The sequence below is a fragment of the Musca autumnalis genome, unplaced genomic scaffold, assembly GCF_047663935.1.
Source record: "Musca autumnalis isolate F117 unplaced genomic scaffold, ASM4766393v1 scaffold_2, whole genome shotgun sequence".
Classification (NCBI taxonomy): domain Eukaryota; kingdom Metazoa; phylum Arthropoda; class Insecta; order Diptera; family Muscidae; genus Musca; species Musca autumnalis.
Genome location: NW_027411755.1, coordinates 59,896,258 through 59,918,684, shown reverse-complemented (window position 1 = coordinate 59,918,684; position 22,427 = coordinate 59,896,258). Strand labels below are relative to the sequence as shown.

Sequence of the window (22,427 nt, the reverse complement as noted above, 5' to 3'; positions counted from 1 at the left end):
ATTTTCACCAGGATTATCCCGGTACATTCCCTGAAATTTGTAGGAAAATCGGCTCAGAAGTGTCAGAGATAGAAATTGGGCGTGGTCGGCGTGGCGTGTATAGCCTATTTTAACCAACCTGTACATTCTCCTCCCTGTACATTCTCTGAAGTTTTTAGGAAAATCGGTTCAGTAGTTTTGGGTGTGTAACGTATTTACAAAGTGGGCGTGATAAAATAAGGTTTTTATAAAAATAGGGCATGGGGGAGGTACCTCGCCCTCTCCGAAATTAAAAAAAAAAAAATATATAGCCTATTTTCACCATGGGTGTTTCCTGTACATTCCCTGAAATTTTCAAGAAAATCGGTTCAGTCGCTTTTGAGACTATGCGGAACATACAAACATACACACATTGTTTTTTAGATATTAGATATCATTTTTAAAGACATAGGCATAGACATAAAACCCCAATTCGGGTTATGGCGCACATTTTACCGAAAGAATTATCGAAATCGGTCCAGCCGTTATCAACTGATGCCATTACCAACGAACGACATTTAATTTTTATTTATATAGATACAGCATTTTTAAAGAAATATGGTATAGGGGAAGTGCCCCGCCCCTTCCGAAATTCAACATAATTTGTAGCCTATTTTAGCCGGGGGTCATCCCTGTGTATTCCTTGATTTCGGGAAAATCGGTACAGTAGTTTTTGTAGAAATGACAAAAATTGAAAAGAATTATCGAAATCGGTCCAGCCTCTCTCAACTGATGCCATTACCAACGAACGACATTTGATTTATATAGATTTATAAAGATTTTGACATGTTCAATGCCAACTAAAAAATTATTATTATTAAAAGTTGCAAAATCGACTTTTTGCTTCAAAAGCTGGGCAAATTACCTATAGTGCTACATATGTAACAAAAATCTTTGGCCAAGCAATATCAATTTTTCAGCCATGTAAAACTTCTCTACAAGTGATTTCTCAGAACACGCCGTTAGTACTCGGCGATAAACTGTAGGTCCCATATACATAATTGAACCAACATGAATCGGGGTGCACTCATTGATATGAGAGAATAGAATTTGTTCCATAAAGGTATTTTGCTTTGTTGAAAGCTAATTCTCAGGGGTAGTGGTGTAGGGTATCACATGATCGGACCCGTCCGACTATAGCTTTTGCTTAATTGTTTCTTTTTAACAATTCTTACTTTGACGATTCAAAAATATTTTCTTTTGTATCAACCATTCAAAGCTCACATTTTGTGGGCTGTGCAATTATCTATCATTCGTTTATCGTATTCGGCTAAAGAGGATATGTGGTGGTTTGATGCGTGACGGACATACATACATATGTGTAAGCATTCATCATAAATTCCTATGAAAACAGGTTTCTTGTATGATTGATATGTCTGTTACCTCTTTGGTCAGACGGATCCATAGGTCATCCATTTCCCCTGCTAAAACCAACATACATCTGAAAGAAAGTTTTCTATATCATATTCTATTTCATATATAAACTCTCTAAAATCTTTAAATAATAACATTTTCTTCCTTAACAACTTTTGCAGTTGCTTGAACATGCTTGTGACCTTTGACACTGAATACTTAATAAGCAGTTCTTTTGTTTTACTTAGAGAATTGGTATCCCTAGAAACCGGAAATAAAAGCTACAAACTATTGAAACAAGCAAAAGAAGGCATAAAAATAACAACATAACCAACAATGAAACTACTGAAACTTTAACAAAAGAGTAAAGGCCATGTATAGACAAAAGGCCAATCTGACAATATGATACTCAATAAAACCAAAAAAAGGAAGAAGAACAAGAAGAATACTACGGAAAAAACGTGAAGAGGAAAAATTACATAAAACTTAAGTAAGTAAAAAACTGCGACCTGATAAAAAAGAAGCAACGACACGAATACAATACGAATGAATGAATTCGATGATTGTATTATTTACAAAGGACAACGGACATTACGGCCTTTAAACAATGTTCTTGGCTAGGGTAGACTAATAAGGACTCTAAGCTATGAAGAGCTCAAGGGAGTGTGGTGAGCAAGCGAGTGTTGGAGTGTGTGTGCATGGGCTAACATGAATGAGAAACAAATAAAATGCGACGACACGAAGAAAACAAAAAAAAAAAGAACTCATGACCTATAACACTTAAAAAATCAACAATTCGTAAATGTTTCATTCCAACAGGTTACAAAGGACGAACAGGGATTCAAGAGAGAATTTAACAAAAAGGTAGAGAGAGGAGCGAAACAACATTATAACTGAGTCAAGTTTAGGGGATTTCAATGAGAATTCTAGATAAATGAGAATTTGCAGCATCTTTTGGTCCATTGTGAGAGACACTGAGAGCGTTTATGAAGGACCTGCGCAGTAAATGTGAGTAAAAAGAGAATAAGATTTGCCTAATAATGGTTATCATCTAAAATAAAGATAATTTTAGTACAAAATTATTGTGTTGCGAGTATAATCTCCATTGAGAAAATTTCTCAATTATCTAAAACTCTCACGGCTCTATGCTTCGTGTTATTATTGGATTGTATAATCCTCTGTGTATTTTTCGGTTTCGTACCCAAAAATTGAGCAGAAATCAGTTTGTTTGATAACGTAGAACAAGACTTATTGTGGCCAGGATACAAACGCTAATAAAGTATCCTTGAAATTCGCAACAACAACGAAACAACAAAAACCAGCTCACCTAAAGCAAAGAAAAAGCGCAAGAAAACACAACCTAGCCAGGCAAAATTTGTTGTCCTTGCAAGAAGGAAAAAACAAAACGGGCGTAGGCGTTAAATGTCTTAAATTATGGCTAATTAATGAAAAAAAATGATTTCCCAAAAAATGATAAAAAATTAACAAAATTTGTTTTCGGCGACAAAATTTGATGTAATACATTTAACCTAGTTTTTTTGCCATTGTTATTGTAAAGTCATTTGTAAAACAAACAACAAAAAGCATTTCGTCGTGTGTGTGTGTGTTTTGATGGTTATTTTTCGATTTGTGTGATTGCCCTTTTTTTCTTAAAACAAAATCGGTATTCCCATTCGCCCACCCCCCGAATTGGTCCCCTCTTTCGCTAGATGCTACTATGCTTTCTAGTCAACAAGCAAGCACCAAACACACCTACCGGTAGTATACGTTCAAAATTTATAACTGTATGTCCACATGTGGTTTTAATGGTTTTGTGGTCAATGCGGTTGCATTGGTAATGGTCAATTTACGTTTGCAGCAACAACAGCAGTGGTAGTTATGAAAAATTCTGCTACTCCTCGGTCGTCGTCGGCACCATAATCATCATCATCATCATTCGTATACAATTTGTTAACGTTCGAACGTTAGTAGTTCTTATAGATATATGAAATTTGAATTTTGATTACAGATTCAATGTGCGTATAATTATACAAGGTACATCTGTGTGTACCCCCCATATATGTGTGTGGTAGTGTGTAAAATTTTGTGCAAATATGTGTACATAATTGCTTGATATGTAGAAATATGATTTGATGTTAATGTTTTGAATAAAGATGCAATTTCAATATTTAAAAAAATGAAGTGTGTTGAATTGAATTGAAAAATTTAAAAATATTTTTTTAAAGAAGTTTAATAAAAAATTCCGCATTTGGCGTACAAATTCAGCAATACAACATTTGAGTGGTAAGTAATATTAATCAGGTTACATATAATACGAATTAATTTAGGTTGTCATTATAATAAAAATGCATATTTCCGAACAAATTATTAAATGAGTAAAAACTGGTTATATTCAGCCGGGCAGAACCTGAAATGTTAGCCCTGGAGAAGTTATATGGCAACTGGGGGATCCATATTGCAGCCAATAATAATGTGGATAAAACCTCGAAATATATGTGGGCCATTCCAAAATGTGGACTTATGTCCACAATTTCTGGTGCAGAAGTGTTTTGACCACTACGAAACCCAAAAAGCCAAATTCCAATTAATTGGCATTTTAACTAAGACTTCAAAATACTTGAAATCAGGTGATACCGGAGGTGTGAGCTATTCCAAAACACGAACATATGACCACAATATTTGGCGGAGAAGTGTTTTAACCACTAGGAACCCTAAATGCCAAAATACAGCTTATTCGGTCTGTAGATTTAGCTAAAACCCTCAAAATACCGAATATTGGGAGGTACCGTTATATGGGGGCCATAATAAACAGCAAGAACGTTTAAAAATTGTAGCTAAAGTTTTCAAAATATTCAAGGTCGAGTACCTTTATATTGGACCTATTCCAAAATATGGGCATATATTGACATTTTTTGGTGGATAATTCTTGTGACCTGAAGCTCAAGTGTGAAAATTACAGCTAATTCGGTTTGCAAGTTTAGCTAAAATCCTCAAAATACCGCAAGTAGGGAGATACCGTTATATGGGGCCTATACCAAAACATGGACCAAAATTGATAATTTTTGGTGGAGAAGTTCTTAAGCTAAAGTTCTCAAAATACCTGCAATCGAGTACTACAGTTATATGGTTGCTATACCAAACATTGACCTATGTAAACATTTTAATGAAGTAGTTTTGTGGTCACTGATAATCTCAAAAGTCAAATTGCAGGTAATTCAAAATACCGAAAATCGGAAGGTACCGTCATACCTGAAATCGGGTGGTCCCGTTATATGGTACCTACACCAAAACATGAACCTATGTAAAACTTTTAATGAAGTAGTTTTGTGGTCACTGATAATCTCCAAAAGTCAAATTGCAGGTAATTCAAAATACCAAAAATCAGAAGGTACTTTTATATGGGGCCTTTATCAAAACATAGACCTACGTTGACCATTTTTGGCGTAGATGTTTTGATATTACTGGGAATCTAAAATGTCAAATTACAGGTAGTTCGGTTAAAATATGTAGCCAAAATTTTCAAAATACCGAAGATCGGCATGTGCCGTTAGTTATATGGACACAACAACACAACATGGACTTATGTGCAAAATTTTTAGTCTGAAAATGTAGCTAAAACTTTAATATACCTGAAAGCGGGCTTTACCTCAATATGGCCGAATGTGATTTATCGTCATTTTGACGATTTTTTGGCCCAAAATTGGAAAATGACGATTTGACGATTTTATTGCCTAGAATGACGATTTTCCACGTAAGCCTACTATATTTTAATCAAAAATTAACAAAAGATTTTAAGGAAAACAATGTTGCAAACTCGATTTTATAAGCTTTTTTAATGTTCCTAGCAAGTTTGAGTCAGTTTGGCTATATTTAGGTACATGCCTGGAATACAGGAAATTTGAGTTTTTTGCCTCACATTCGAATTTTATCAGTTGAAAATTTTAGTTTAGGATTGTTAATGGATGAAAATCGTTTATCTTGTTATGGAAAATGTAGGAGTCCAGCTTTCTACTCTCTTCGAGAGGACAGTTAGTCAGTCAATTTTTATTGACAATTTTTCCGATTTTCCACAACCATAATGTACGACAACGTATTTACATTATTATGCATTATTGCAAATACGATAACCATAGGGAAAACTCTCATGTGGTGAACGCTTTTTATGGGGGTATTTAAGTGAGATTAAGTTAGACTTACCGCTATGGGTTGTATGTCTTATATAGTCCGTTACATTGTCATAACTATCAGCGAAAAATTGCATTTAACGGCAACCAAACCTAGTTTTGGACTATGTTGACGATTTTACAACATTTATAGACGATTTCCCACAAAAAACTGTCACCAACGCTGGGGCTATACCAAAACGTGGAAGGTACCGTCATAGCCATCATCGGACTTGACATGCCTGCAAACAACAAACGCATATTTCCAAAAATTCAGAGTCCTATCCCAATTGTTGTGGATGCTAGAGTGAATACAACAGAAGGATGGACGGACGGACATGCATAGTCTGAATCAGAATTTTACCCTGATGAAGAATATATATATTTTATTTCAATGCGTTACAAACGGGAAACACTTAATTTACCCTCCATACTATGGTGGTGCGTATTAAAAGCCAAAAATAGTCTATATAGTCACATGTTCAGGAATTTCGAAGTGTTTCGGGTCCTTTTGAATTATGTCGTCTGTGATTTGTATACTAGGGATATAACTTTTTGCACTTTTTTGCAAATATCAAAAATACCACCACATAGCCGTGTAGAGCATGAAAAACTATTATGAAAAAAGGTGTAATTTTTTCTCTATCGCGAAAAAAGTTTCCGCACCAAATGCATTGAAGTTCAGTAATGCATTTTTTAATTTTAGCTGTTATAACAACATATTTGCTTTTAATTAAATTTTTTATTTTTTTGTAATCTAATTTAAAATCATTACCAAAGCGTCCTGGACCAATTTGTTCTCAAATCGCGCCATTTCGGAGCATTTTATGAATTTTTGACACTATTGCAATTTTTGTTTTTTCTTTATAAACTCGTGAATTTTATGTTTATATTTATTGTACCTATCGGACAAGCGAATATGGTGTCATTTGCAACAATTTCGCGAAAGTTACAGACAGTTTTTAATGACTTTGCCTGTGAGAATTGTATTTATACCCTATACCACAATGTGGAAAAGGGTATAATAAGTTTGTTTTCCCAAAAATTCATGTAACGCCGCGAAATATTCGTCGTAGACCCCTCATGTGGTATACCAAACTTCATATCTCGACGAGATAAAGCGATTTAGCGATGTGTGTCCGTCCGTCCGTCCGTCTGTCCGTCCATTAAAAATTGTAATCAAGCTAGAGGCCGCAATTATGGACCGATTGTCACGAAATTTAGTATGGAGGTCGGGTTTGGACCAGAATAGAACTGATTAGTTTTTGGCGATGATCGTGAAATGTTAAAGGGATGAAATGGACCAAAAACAAAATTTTTGCTCGATTTTGTAGCCGCTCTGTAGGTCGCAATAATAGTCCGATCGGCGCGAAATTTTAAACGTAGTTTTGGTTTGAGATGAAGAAGTAGCGTGCAAGTCAACGGTATGATCGGATAATATTTAGCGGGTTAAATTGATCAAAACTTTTGTGTGAAAATTGGTAAAATTTCTAATGCACATCTTATAACAGCTAGCCCGGAAAGCTAGTGCACAGGGATAGTGGTATAGGGTATCACATGGTCGGCCCCGTCCGACTATAGTCTGTTCTTACTTGTTTTTCTATAAATATTTATTCAAACAAAGAAAATTTAAAATTATAAGTAGAAAAAATATCAAAAGGGTTTTAGTAATTACAGTCGGCGCGGAAACTTTTTTCACCGAATCGATCTTAGAAACGCGTTTTCATTATTAGGACAAAATTCCCCACGTGGTACTGGTGTTGTATTTTTGTAAAAAAACATATACGATTCTCACAGGCAAAGTCAACAAAAACAGCCTGTAACTTTCGCGACTTCGTTGCAAATGACCCCATATTCTTTTGTCCGGTAGGTACAAAAAATATAAACATAAAATTCACGAGTTTATAAAGAAAAAGCAAAAATTGCAATATTATCAAAAGTTCCTAATATGCTCCGAAATGGCGCGATTTGTGAAGAAATTGGTCCAGAACGCTTTGATAATGATTTTAAATTAGATTACAAAAAAATAAAAATTTTAATTAAAAGCAAAAATGTTGTCATGACAGCTAAAATTAAAAAATGCATTACTGAACTTCAATGCATTTGGTGCGGAAACTTTTTTCGCGATAGAGAAAAATTGACGCCGTATTTCATAATAGTTTTCCATGCTCTACACGGCTATGTGGTGGTATTTTTTTGGTTATAGCCCTATTGTATACCCTCAGCTTTTAGGATAACTACAGTAAGTACACTTTGATATGATCAAAAATGTGCATTATCAAAACAATGCAAGATTTACACGAATTTTTTATACCTTCAGCATTTATGCTAACGAGGGTATAAACACTTTCAAACGGGCAAAATGTGCCTCATAGAAATAATGGTTTTAGACCCCAAGTATATTTGGACGAAATCCGTTTCAGACAGTTTGAAGTTGATTTAGCACTGTCCGTCTGTCTGTCTGGCTAGCTGGAGCGCACGATAAGTCTCGAACGGATCATACAATTCGGTTAATCCTTTGGCTTTCGTAATATTTTGTCCAAACTTAGCTTAAGTTCGAAGATGGGTTATATCGGTCCACTCCTTCCGGTACCTCCCCCAAAAAAGTTCGAAAATGTTCGGAAAATTTGTGTTCACCAACTTTAGAAGGGAATAACCGATATGGTTCATACTTTGCATATCGTGAATTTTCTACCAGACTCAGGTGAGGTTTCAATATGGACTCAATCGGTCCACTTCTTCGGGTACCCCCCACATAAAAGTTCGGAAAAGTTCAGTTTAGGACCTGCTCTCGAATCGCTTTGATTTTTATTGTAGCAACTTGTATTCACCGCCCCCATACGACGGTACAAGTTTCATCTGGGACAAATCCATACTTCCTGAGCAAGTAGCCTGAAAACTTCAAAAAAAACCCTATGACACAGTGTTTAGTGGTTGGGGCGCAAGATAACTCTTGAACGGATCTGCAGACTCGGTTCAAAATTTGGCCTTCGTAATATGTTGTCCAAACTTAGTATAAGTTCGAAGATAAGCCATATCAGCCCACGCCTGTGCGCACGATAACTCTTGAAGAGTGTTTGAATATGGAAAATATTTGTCCACTCATTCGGGTACCTACTACACAAAATTGTGGATAAATTCACTTTAAGAGGTGTCTCGAATCACTTTGATTTCTATTGAAGCAACTTGCTGTCGCTGCCTCAATTACGACGGTAAATGCTTTTTCAGGGGCAAGTCCATACTTCTTGAGAAAACAGCCCAAAGGTGTCCAAACTTAGTTTATGTTCGAAGATTGGCGACAACATCCTGTACTTCCTTCCAATATTTAAAAAATATCACTAAAATGGTATGCACGATATCCCTTGAACGGGGCAACCAAATTAATCCAAACATTGGATCTCCTAATATTTTGTCCATATTTAGTTTAACTTCTAAAATGGACGATATCGATCTTCTCCTTATGTTACCTCTCCCACAAAAGTTCAACAATCTGTCCGTAGATGAAAGTTTTAATTCACATAGGCTGAGGGTATATCTCTGTCGGCAAAGCCGACTGATAACTTTTTACTTGTTTCATACAATTTTTAGTCGATTATGACCTATCAGTTCGTCTGTCTATCTAGTTTGTACTAAAGATAAAATTGGAAGATTTGTCATATCGGTTCAAACCTTCGGGTATCTCCCTCAAAAAATGAGCAAGTCCAAACATTCCGTATGCACATCGCAAAATTTCTTTCAAATGTACATCAAGCCCTAAGAAAGTATGTATAGGACAAAACCTTCGGAGTTCAAAATGTTCCAGTAAGTGCAGTGTAAGATCTGTTCGAGGATTATTTTTATTTATTTATTTATTTATTTATTATTATATTAACTTGTAGTAAATACAATGTTAATAAGACATAGCATTGGCTACAACGGCCATCAGCTAACGGATTATTTTTAATTTTTTTTCCTTTTTATTATTTTTTTTAATTTTTTCCGTAGGTTCTACTCGTTGGCACCATGAACTGGATTCTTGTTCTATTAACATTTGAAATAAAAAATAATTTCTTTATAAAATTTTTAATTTGAAATTTATTTCCTTTATAAAAGTTTTCATTTCAAATTTGATCTGCTGGAAAACGTAAACAGTGGTAGTCATTGCTTAGAACCACTGCTCTATACACCTCCCGCACTAAAGTTTTAAGTATTCTTTGCTACATCGCTTTAATTGTATTCTCCATACTTCTCTCTGTAAATATTTGTACCTTGTTCTTACTGTTCGATCCGCAGTCATACAGGCCATATTATTTTAGGCATCATAGACCGCAACAATGGTCATAAAACGCAAATAAAATAGGACATAAATTCAGATTTATTGAAGTATAAAAGTTAGTTGGGCATGAAAGATACCAAGCTACGGCCCTGAGCGGCTTTAACATGCCAAAGTCCAGGACTCTTATTGATGACTCCTTCATCTAATTACTGCCATACAGGAAATACGATGGATTGAGAAAAGTGTTAAGGGAATAACATAATACCTACAAGAGTTTGGTTAAATAACACTGTGCAACATTTTTAAGGTAATCTTGTGCAAACAATTTGAGCTGAGGATTTTTGCTGACCCAAACGACAAAAAACTCTAGTTGGGTTTTGTTATGTGAGATCCAGTTTGGATTTTATGGCCTCATCTAAGCATGATTAAATATTCACTTTTTAAAGCAATTCTGGGCTATATCCCCGAAACCTATGTGAATCTTCGTCTGACCTCTGAAGGAAATTTGTAGATACTGGCAAGACTAAAATATTTGGAGAAATAATAAACTAGAAAAACTACATTTATTGCCTCAAATTTTACAAAATATCAAAAATTTCCATAATTTGTATACATTTCGCACCATATATCCAAAACCGTTAATTTTTTCTTAATGTTTCTCTTGAAACAATATTCGCTGTAATACAATACACAACTCTTCAGAACATGCCATTTTTGTAAAATGTCTCTATCACGTTGTTTTCAGCACATTTTTCAACGACGATTTAATAAGTATGCCAATAATGTGGTGAAATGCGAGAATAAACTGTTGGTGTGAGCTGTGTTTGAAATACGTGTTGTAAAAGATATGATGCAAAATACCGCAGAAACAACATGAAGTAAGCATTTTAGAGTTTCAGAATGTTCTGAAGAATTGCTGAGGAATTTATAAGGAAAATTTTTCACATGGTTACTTGGTTCAACTCTATATTTTATCGATTTTGGTGCCCTAGATGGAGTTTTTCTTTTGTAGATAAGTAAGATAAGTTCTATTAGTTTAGGGCTACAATATTGCAAAAGACAGCAAGGCCAAATTCGTTTCCGAGATAAAGGCCCGATAAGTGCAAAAAACCTGTAGTTATAGCCCTGTTTAGATGAGGTCATAAAATCCGAACTGGATCTGACAGGACAAAACCCTACTAGGTTTTTTGTAGTCTTAATATGTACTTTCAAAAAATGAATACTAAATGTTTTTTGCATTTTCACTGTTGCATAGTGTTATGAAAGGCAAGAGTTTGGTTGCAAAATTGTAGTCAGTCGAAGATTAAAGCATAATATATCCAGTTTCACTTTTGTGGATGAAAGACTTGCTACAATTCGGATAAAACCTAAAATTTTATTTACGCCAATGCACCCACTGAAGACAAGGATGAACAGACCAAAGATTATTTTACCCTTAGAAAAAAACATATGAACGGTGTCCTGCCACTGAAATTATTCTAGGCAATTTTAATGTCAAAAGTGGAAAGAAGAATATATTTGGGCCAACAGTGACAACAATGAAAGCATCCCAGCAAAATAAATTGGAAGTAGTGCAATGTGGACTAGTTCTGTCACGGCATGTTTTGATGCAGTTCAACTGGAGTCGTGAAAAAGGCACTCCAGTCCTCACATTTTAACCGCATTTGGATGCAATCCAAAGAATCACATCCACTTGTCACATTTTAACAACATCCGGATGCAGTTCAACGGAGTCGTGAAAAAGGCACTCCAATTCCTCACAATTTAACAGCATCCGGATGCAGTCCAAACGGAGTCGTGAAAAAGGCACTCCGTTCGCTACATTTTATTAGCAGTTGTTATAGATCCCTATATGTACATAAATCAGATTGTACATCTCTACAGGCAGCGGCTTTCATTTTCCAAAAAGAGATAAGCGTGTTAACATGTCCAAACATTTGTTAATACAAACTAAATAATATTTAATATTTAAATAATATTTAATTTGTGAACATTTTTCCGGCAACTCACGAGAAGAAAATTTCCGAATGGAGTGCTGTTGGAGTACGTGTCGAAATCTTAACTGGTGATGGGAAGACAACCCATTTAGCAAATGAAGCAAAAACAGTTCAGCTTGGAACAAATGCAAGCGGAGGAAACACACATGTTTGCGATTGAATTCAATGGAGAATTTTCATAATTTGTGTTAATGTAATAAAGTTGTTAATATTTTTGTTTTACACAAATAATAAATGCATTTTATTTGTTCTGGCATATTTTGTAATAGCTTGCACAATTTCCGCAGAATGCCTGTACCAAACACGTGCTTTGGACTGCCTCCTATTCTACCCCAAAGGGTTAGTTAAAATGCAATGCCAAAGGGTCAGTTAAAATGCAGTGCCAGAGGGTCAGTTAAAATGCAGTGCAAAAGGGTTAGTTAAAATGCAATGCCAAAGGGTCAGTTAAAATGCAGTGCCAAAGGGTTAGTTAAAATGCAGTGCTTTGGAGTGCATCTTTCAGTAGTCACGCTCTTGTAAAAATCATCAGTGAAAATGCATAATTTGATGCACATCCAGATCACTTGTACATATCATTTAACTGCATCTTTGGAGGCAAACATTTTGCTGGGATGTAATCGTTTCTAACGTCGTTCGTACATTTCCACTAGGTACTACCATACAGCAGAACAGATGTGACACTGGACTTGCAGATTCTCAGTAGCCTCATTTCAGTTCTGGTATTAATAAGTCAATAATTGGTCAGTCTATTTGACTCGACATTGGGGGTTACCCATTCGTTGAAATGGGAGGTGGGTTTAGATAATACGTCCTCGTTAACGACCAATGATATATTGGATAGGTGAGAATATGCAGCTTTGCCTTCTGAACACTGTGTTTTGAAGCATAAATTTCCTATTGCAAAACCAGGAATGGAAAGCCAGCACTCCACTTTTCGAAGTTATATTGCTAAGCAAAAATTGACCAGTTTTTCTATTGAAACGACCAGAATACTCGTTCTATGACTTGTATACCCAATCTTTTCAATATATTGTCTGAGAGTAATATTGCCGCTACTCCTCATGTCGTGACTTTCCATTGTACTTAGTGTTTGCCATCAACTACTTTAAAACGCTTGCACAATCAAAATTTTATAGTTTAATTTTGGCCAATTTTTGTAGATGATGATTAGAGAGTAAAAATGTTGGATTTATAAAATTTAGCTGAAAAATTTAAAAACTACTCAAAACAAGTAAATTAGTTTCAGACGGCGTTGCCGACAGACATATACCCTCAGTTGTAAATTGGTACAGTATAGAATCGAATACCGGCTACGCAACCAAAGTCCTGATTATGTTTAGGAAGTTTTCAGATTTTGTGGCCCTTTTTGGACGTATGAACGTGCCGACACAAATATATTTGATTTGAAACTCAAAAGTGTTACGGAGGTATACCTTGAAGGAATAGATCGGCGTAGAACATTTTGCAAGTGGAAGTCGGAATCATTCCTATCGATAACTTGAGGTTGTGGACCACTATGTTTGGAAGCAAGGACTTACCAACGAAATAAATAATCTACATAGATGTAAACAGGAACACAAGGAGTAATAATAATAATAATAATTGTTCCACAAACATCCCATACGGGACAAGGGAGACTTCTCTCATATCAATGAGTGCACACCGATTCATATTAGCTCCGATTCATATACCTTGAAGGAATAGATCGGCGTAGAACATTTTGCAAGTGGAAGTCGAAATCATTCCTATCGATAACTTGAGGTTGTGGACCACTATGTTTGGAAGCAAGGACTTACCAACGAAATAAATAATCTACATAGATGTAAACAGGAACACAAGGAGTAATAATAATAATAATAATTGTTCCACAAACATCCCATACGGGACAAGGGAGACTTCTCTCATATCAATGAGTGCACACCGATTCATATTAGCTCAACGATATGGTACCTACAGTTTATCGCCGAGTCCGAACGGCGTGTTCTAAGACACCACTTGTAGATAAGTTTTACATGGCTGAAATACTCAGGAAATGTCTCCAAAATTACTGAGGGGTATTTTGCCACCGTTGAAATTTGTTGATGTTGCCTGGCCGGGGAATCGAACCCACGACCTTCAGCGTGCAAGGCGGGCGTGCATACCATTGAACCACGGTGGCACCCGGACCACAAGGAGTAGCATCGGTATAATTTTCCAAAGGATCTTCAAACAGATTCTGCACTGAACTTAAACAAAAATTTGGAACTTTTGTGGGGGCGATACCCTCAGGAGAAGACTAAGCCGTACTCTAGGACAAAATATTAGGAGATCCAAAGCTTGGACCAAATATAGCGCGTACCATTTTAGTAACATTTTTTGTAACTTTTGTGGGTGAGGTACCTGAAGGAGTGGACCGATATGGTCCACTTAAACTAAGCTTGGCCAAAATATTATGAACGCAAAATTATAGACCGAATTGGCTAATCTGTTCGAGAGTTATGTTGCGCTCCAGCCAGACAGACAGACGGACAGACTTTGCTGAATCGACTCCAAACTGTCTGAAACGGATTTCGTCCAAACATACTTGGGGTATAAAATCAATATTTTGATGAGGCCCATTTTTTTTTCGCCGTATAAAGGTGTATATACCCTCGTTAGCAAAAATGCTGAGGGTATAACAAAAAATGCTAACCTTAGCCGAGGGTATTTCTCTGTTTGTAAATCAGACTGATTATTTTTTAATTGCTGTTACAAGTGTTTCAGGTCTCTTTGACTGATTTATAAAAACTTAATTTTATTATCTTTCCTATTTTCCTATTTTTTTATAAGGTGGCCTTTTAAGGAAGACATATTCTCCTCTTAAGGGAAAACATACAGGTCTTCAAAAGAATAAGCTTCTGGTGTTTTACAGGAAGACCTATGGGAAAGGGCTATTAGTTGGCTATAACTAATATTGTAATTGAACCTTTTTGTCCTTTGCGGGAAAACTTACTGGTATTTTTATACCCAGAGCATTTATGCTAACGAGGGTATATGGGAAATGTTGCCAAATCTTTCATATTCCATTTTCAAAAAAATTAAATTTTTCTTTTCGCGCTACATAACGATTTTCGTGTACATAGATTAAGAAATAATTCCCCAGTACAAATCCGCTCGCGAGCAAATTTTTGGTTGTTGCGGACAAAAATTATCGCGGGTTTACTTCTGCTTTTAAGAAAAAATTCTTATTAGAACGCTAATTATTTTAATGAACACAATTGTCCCCGAAAGTTATCACGAAGCGACGTCAGTGAGTAGTTTGCATAATATTTTTAAAGGTTGCTAAGTATTCGCGAAATTTACAAAAAATTTATAAAATTTTAAATGTAATCCGACTTTTTTTTCAAAATATATGTCCATTTACCAGTCAAAAATTACAAAAATAGTTTTAAATGAAAACTTCACGGCGAATCACATGAGACCAACACTTATTGATCGGGGTAATAGTTTGCATGTTATAGGCAAAACAAGCTCATATTTGGGTTACATAAATAAATTTTGGTTTGAAAAAATAGTTTTTACATGCATTCTTGAGTTGAAAATATTGGAAAAATCTAAAGGAATACTTCTTCTATTTTTGTTGAATCTCCCAAGAAAATGGACAGATTTTGCTTCATTGAAGAAAGTTATCGGGTTGTTGAGATAAATAATTAGGCTTCTTCAACGGAAATGGAGCTCAAATAAACCATTTCAATTTATATGCATTTTTAAAATATGTGTAAATCGTATAATTATCAAAATCATTTTGTCCGCATGTGATTTTCATGTGCAGCAAGACCATATATTTTAATTTGTATATATTTTTCGAAATATAATTTGGAGTCTAAGATGTAGCATCGACTGCATTTTAGCATTAAAAAAACTATAAAATATCGCTAAATTGCGCAAATTGCATACAATCTTTGTCCGCATCCGATTTCAGTGTTCACCATGAAAATCTATATCGATATATATCTATTTCAAGTCGATCAATCAAGAACCGTGGATGTAGTATCACACACCATTTTTCGGGATAAAATGAATGTAGCTCCCTTATCAATAAAATGTTCAAATTTATGTTTCCGCTGAAACGAAGATGCTGCACTAATTTTTTCATTTCAGTGGAAACGACCCGCAGAAAATGCGAAAAAATACGCGATAGTTTCAAAAATAATTTTAGATGATTTTTCTACTTTGGAATTTCTCGTATCTCTCGTTTTAGTATATGAATTTTCACGAGTAATGATTTATTACACCCGGAACGTAAAAATCTAAGAATTTGCAATCAAGTACGACTTGTAAAAATTAGGCCCGAAACATACGATTTTTAGAAAATTTTCGTATTTTGATACAGATTTCTGTGTAGGCTACATTCATGACACATATATCAATTAACTCAGAATCGCGAGTTCTACAATCCTATATTTGCTTTTTTGAAAAACCTGTTGGCGGAACGAAGTTATAAGAAAATAACAAAATGTTTTACAGTGGATATGAAATTGATTAGTTGCGGGCGGAGGGTGAGGAATACTATAGTTTCAGTTGTCACCAAACAACTTCATCAGTTCCCTTTTCCGCCGACTCTGTATCGATAAACAGGTCAATAAGCCCATCCAGCAAATTAAACAAAATGAGAAAATTGCTGTATGGCCCTAAAGCTGATTACCCTACAATTTGAGTCGAACTAAAGAATTTCATATCCACCACTGTTTTTATGTCGTCTTTGCTTTGCAAAGAATGCGAACATATGAGTGTTGCTTCAATAAGCGGGGGTAAAACAACGAGAAAGTTGTTGTTTTTGCATTACGCATTGATCAACAAGGCCGTGCTGATGCCTATTATTGTTGTTGGCGTTTTTTATTGTTGGACTGCAGAATTTTACATCTTTGTGTATATTTCAGCTCTAGTCCATATTTTGTTGTATTCAAGTATTTGAATAACAACAAAATGTTTTACAGTTGCGTAATGCAAAAACAACAACTTTCTCGTTGTTTTACCCCCGCTTATTGAAGCAACACTCATATGTTCGCATTCTTTGCAAAGCAAAGACGACATAAAAACAGTGGTGGATATGAAATTCTTTAGTTCGACTCAAATTGTAGGGTAATCAGCTTTAGGGCCATACAGCAATTTTCTCATTTTGTTTAATTTGCTGGATGGGCTTATTGACCTGTTTATCGATACAGAGTCGGCGGAAAAGGGAACTGATGAAGTTGTTTGGTGACAACTGAAACTATAGTATTCCTCACCCTCCGCCCGCAACTAATCAATTTCATATCCACTGTAAAACATTTTGTTGTTATTCAAATACTTGAATACAACAAAATATGGACTAGAGCTAAAATAAACACAAAGATGTAAAATTCTGCAGTCCAACAATAAAAAACGCCAACAACAATAATAGGCATCAGCACGGCCTTGTTGATCAATGCGTAATGCAAAAACAACAACTTTCTCGTTGTTTTACCCCCGCTTATTGAAGCAACACTCATATGTTCGCATTCTTTGCAAAGAAAAGACGACATAAAAACAGTGGTGGATATGAAATTCTTTAGTTCGACTCAAATTGTAGGGTAATCAGCTTTAGGGCCATACAGCAATTTTCTCATTTTGTTTAATTTGCTGGATGGGCTTATTGACCTGTTTATCGATACAGAGTCGGCGGAAAAGGGAACTGATGAAGTTGTTTGGTGACAACTGAAACTATAGTATTCCTCACCCTCCGCCCCGCAACTAATCAATTTCATATCCACTGTAAAACATTTTGTTGTTATTCAAATACTTGAATACAACAAAATATGGACTAGAGCTGAAATAAACACAAAGATGTTATAAGAAAATTTCAAAAAACAGTTAAAATCTGGCTTCAAAATGTCAGCAACATTTAATGGTAGACGCAGATCAAATTTTGAAAAGTTATACATTGGTGGGATGATCCTTATTTAGTTGGCTTCTACTTTCACTTTGAGAGAAAAATCGGGAAAATGTGGTTTATTCACAAATCGAGAGAAAACAAAAAAAGTCACGTCAGTCAACCCATTTTTAACCCATTTTTTAACATAAATGTAGCCACAGCTTCCACGCAAATCAACTTTGAAAGGCCAATATTTGTTGCCAAGTCTAAAAACATTTCATTTTATCCAAAAGCATTTAAATTGTACAATATACAATCACTATTCGCGAGTTGTAAAGGGGTAAACCTTGGCTTCAACGATGTTAAAATTTTCAATAATATTGCCCATATACACTTTCAAACGGGCAAAATAATATTTTTAGACGAAGTATGTTTGGACGAAATCCGATTCAGACAATTTGGAGTCGATTTAGACATGTCCGTTTGTCTGGCTGGCTTGTGCGCACGATAACTCTCGAACGGCTGAACCAAAATTTGGCGTTAGTAATATTTTATCCAAACTTAGTTTAAGTTCGAAGATGAACCATATCGGTCCACTCCTTCGAAAATGTTCGAAAAAATTGTGCACACTATAACTCTTGCAGCGAGTACTCGATTTGGTCCATACTTTGCACATCGTGAAATTTCTACCGGACATAGATAAGGTTACAATAAGGGTTCAATCGGCTCACTCCTTCGGGTACCTCCTACACAAAATTTCGGATATGTTCACTTTAAGACCTGCTCTCGAATCACTTTGATTTTTCTTTTCTTACTAGGATAAAAGTTTTATTTTAAGGGGCAAGTCCATACTTCTTGAGGAAACAGACCGAAAGGTGTGAAGAACCCCTCCCAACCAAAATTTCGGATAAGTTCACCTTAAGACCTGCTCTCGAATCACTTTGATTTTTCTTGAAGTATCTTGCATTCGCTGCTTCTATTATTAGTGTAAAATTTTTTTAGGGGCAAGTCCATACTTCTTATGGAACCAGTCCGAATGGTGTAAAAACCGCTATGGCACCATGTGTAGTGGCTAGAGAGCACGATAACTCTCGAACTGATGAACCGATTTGGTTCAAAATTTGGCATTCGTCATATTTTACCCAAAATTAGTTTCAGCTCGAAGATGGGCAATACCGGTCCACAACTTCCGGTAATTCCCCATAATATTTAAAATTGTCACTTAAATGGTATGCCCGATATCTCTTGAAGGGGGTAACCAATTTGGCTAAACTTTGGATCTTCTAATATTTTGTCCAAATTTAGTTTAACTTCTAAAATGGCCCATATCGGTCCTTTCCTTAGCGTACCTCCCCCACAAAAGTTCAACATATGTGTCTATGGCAATTCGCAGATCCTTTGGAAATGTATACGTATGCTGTTCGTTGTGGTCCTGTTCACAGCGATATTATGTTTTCCGTGGACAAGTCCATGCTTCTTGGCATACTGGTCCAAAAGTTATACGATGATCCACTGAAATGACTAGTGAGCGCGATATCTATCGAAAAGATATGATTTCCAAAATAAGATCCACTGGACTCTGTCGGTCTATTCCATCAAGTAGCTCCTCCGCAACACTTTAAATCCATATCCACATTTTTGTCGGCACGTTCAAAAATCTAAAAAGGGCCGCAAAATTCTGAAATGGCTCTAAATACATTCGTTATACGGCGACCCACTGAATGACTAGTGGGCGCGATATCTTTCGAATAGATATGATTCCCCAAATAAGATCCACTGGACTCTGTCGGTCCATTCCTTCAAGTACCTCTTCCGCGCACTTTAAATCCTTATCCACATTTTTGTCGACACGTTCAAAAATCCAAAAAGGGCCACAAAATACTGAAAAGACTCTAAATACATTCGATCTGTCCGTAGATGAAAGTTTCAATTCACATAGGCTGAGGGTATATCTCTGTCGGCAAAGCCGGCTGATACTTTTTTACTTGTTAATAACATCGATGAACCATTTGTCTTTATAGATAGACCAATTGAATTGCATTACGAATGTTCTGCTTGTACATATCTTTTATATGAAGTCCTCTATAAAAAGAGTTAATGGTATTTTATAAGAATATGTTTTGATTTTCTGTAAAAGCACCTATTATTCTTTTATAGAAAACACTGAATGTTTTCTCTAGGAAGACCTAATGTCTTTCTAAAGATCTTTTATGGGAAGTTCTCAGATTCTTCTATATATTCCTAATGGTTATCTGTAGAAATACCTACTAGTCTTCAATTTAAATATTTATTGGTTTCCAAAGGAAATAATAAGGGCTTAATTATTCCGCATCTATAGGTAACTCAAAGAGTCGTTCATTTTAGTCATTTATATGAAGTCCTCTGGGCACTATTTTTCTATATTCCTTTGGTCTTCTTTATGATATAGGAAACATATAGTTCTTCTGTAGGAGATTTAAGGATCTGCTGAAGGCACTACGCTGAACTGACCCATTATTGGTATTTTGTTGGAAGTTATCTAAGCTCTGTATAGAGGAATTATTCTAATATAGGAAGACCTGTTGTATGTCTAACTGTTATTTCTCTAAAAGTCTTCCATAGGAAGAACTATTGGTCTCATTTTGAAGATACTTTGGTTTCCTGTAGGAAAACTTATTGTTGTTTGAAAGAACGACCTATTGGTATTCTTTAGAGAATACCGATTGCTTTTCCAATTGTATTTATTGAGAAGGCCTACTTTTCTTTATGGGAAGCTCTATTGGTATTTTAAACAAATGTGTGTTTTTTTATTAATGGGTTTTTATTGGTCTTCAAGAGTACGACTGTTTTCCTTTGTAAAAATTTTATTGGTTTTCTATAAAAACCTTACTTTAAGAAGACCGTTTGGATTTTCCGCATTATACAATTTGTCTTATATAAAACTTGTGGCTGATATTTTATAAGTGAACCTTCTAGTCTTCTACCTGAAGTCTATTTGGTCTCGATAAATAAGATTCCTATGACTTTGCTAGACACACATATAAGTGTTTCACATATAACTGAAATGAAAATAAGCCTAATGATGTGATATTTAATACTATCCATTTTATTCCGACCAACACAATCTTACCATCATTTGCAAAAGGCCAATGTAAGTGTCAGAGAAAGATACTTCTTCTGGTAGTTTAACAAAACGTATGGCCTGCATCATAAAATTTGGTGAACCACAAAAGTAGGCTATAAAACCACAAAACGCCAGCAGTACATAAAATATTTAAACAAAACATGTTTATTTAAGATTTGTTTTGCGATGGTTTAACGTTATATTTTTAAGATTGACCCAGAAATTGACCTGCATAAATTACATTAACTAACGAATGTCTTTTAAATAATTGAATTTTCTTCTGTTAAATCCCGAGGGCGTGATTCAAAATAGATTTGTTTATGTAGACATAATGTTTTGCAAATGCATGCATATGTTTGGTTTCGAAAGTTTATGAGGGAAATTTTTAAGCAATAAATAGAATAGATTTTCGAAAGGTCAGCAATTTTTCATGGTCATTTAACGTAAGGTCAAATGTGAAGTAATTTATTGCACATGTAAAGCACTGTTTGTAATATGATAGTAAGTCTTGGAGAGGAAGTTAATCTTAGAAAATAAATTGTAGAGTGTGGTCGAATATATTAAAACGTTTATATTTCACATTAAGAAACATCATAAGGAAAATAATATAGGGCTTCTTTAATTTCAGTGATGGAAGATAGTACGACACCATTGAGATGTAGAGAAGTATTACATAGACGAAATAATATATGTGTATATGGTCAGAAATTTACTTATGGATTCAATCACTCATCACAAATATTATTATACTGTCTTGTCTTGTTCTTTTAGAATCCGTGGCAATAAAAAAAATATTTTATAAATATTTGATTTTCCAAATGGGAGAATGGGATAAATAGACATCCTATGTCCAATTTTTTGATCATAAGCATTAATTTGGTTATAAAAAACAATGACTGAACATGGAGGACATTATGAAAATATTCTTTCGTTCAGTGGTGCGTATTTATGTTGTCATTAATCATACGCAGGCGTGTCATCTACAATTTTGCACATAATTTCTGTGGAGATTATCCCTCTTCTCTTTTTATTAAACCTAGTATTGAACACAATTTACATTTCAATTCACAATGTATAACAAATGTACATTCCTACATACATATACATATATCTAATGTTATAATCCATCAATATTATTTCAATATATTTTTTTAAAAAATAAAAAAACTAATCAATCATATCTGGGCAAATACTAATTTATGCACATGTTTTAATTTAAATTTTATTTTATTTTGTTGTTTTTAATTGCGCCATAAAAACATGTAGATTTTATGTTGACGATAATATGACACATAACACATGCAATTTTATAATCAAACAATGTTTTATGTGTTTTTAAGTTTTCTTTTTCAAACGATTGAAAATGCTTTCAATTATTTAGCAATAACACATCGATGGTATCTATTAAAATAAATATCAGCTAAACAAAAACCCAAATGAGCAAATAAAAATCAATTTAATTTACCCTTAAAAATGATCAAACATTCGTTAAAAACAAAACAATTTCCCAAATGAATATGTTATCACTTTCAATAATGACTTTGGGGTTATTTTATTGGTATCGGGTTTTTGTTGACATTTTTGATATTAAATGTAAATTAAATTTAAGCTTGTAATTAAAAATATTTTGGTAAAAGAAAAATATTTATTTTAATAAAAATCTATAAAAATAATAATTGTTCCACAA

General features: G+C 34.8%; 1 protein-coding gene across 1 annotated transcript in view; it reads left to right on the top strand.

Moving 5' to 3' along the window:
• Positions 1 to 2,592: 2,592 nt before the first annotated feature.
• The window catches only part of beat-Ib (beaten path Ib), a 612,254-nt gene continuing 592,419 nt past the window's right edge, over positions 2,593 to 22,427 (top strand). The window contains exon 1 of the mRNA XM_073965761.1: positions 2,593 to 3,654. The gene's annotated coding sequence lies outside the window, so the exon portion shown is untranslated. The remainder of the gene's footprint in view (positions 3,655 to 22,427) is intronic.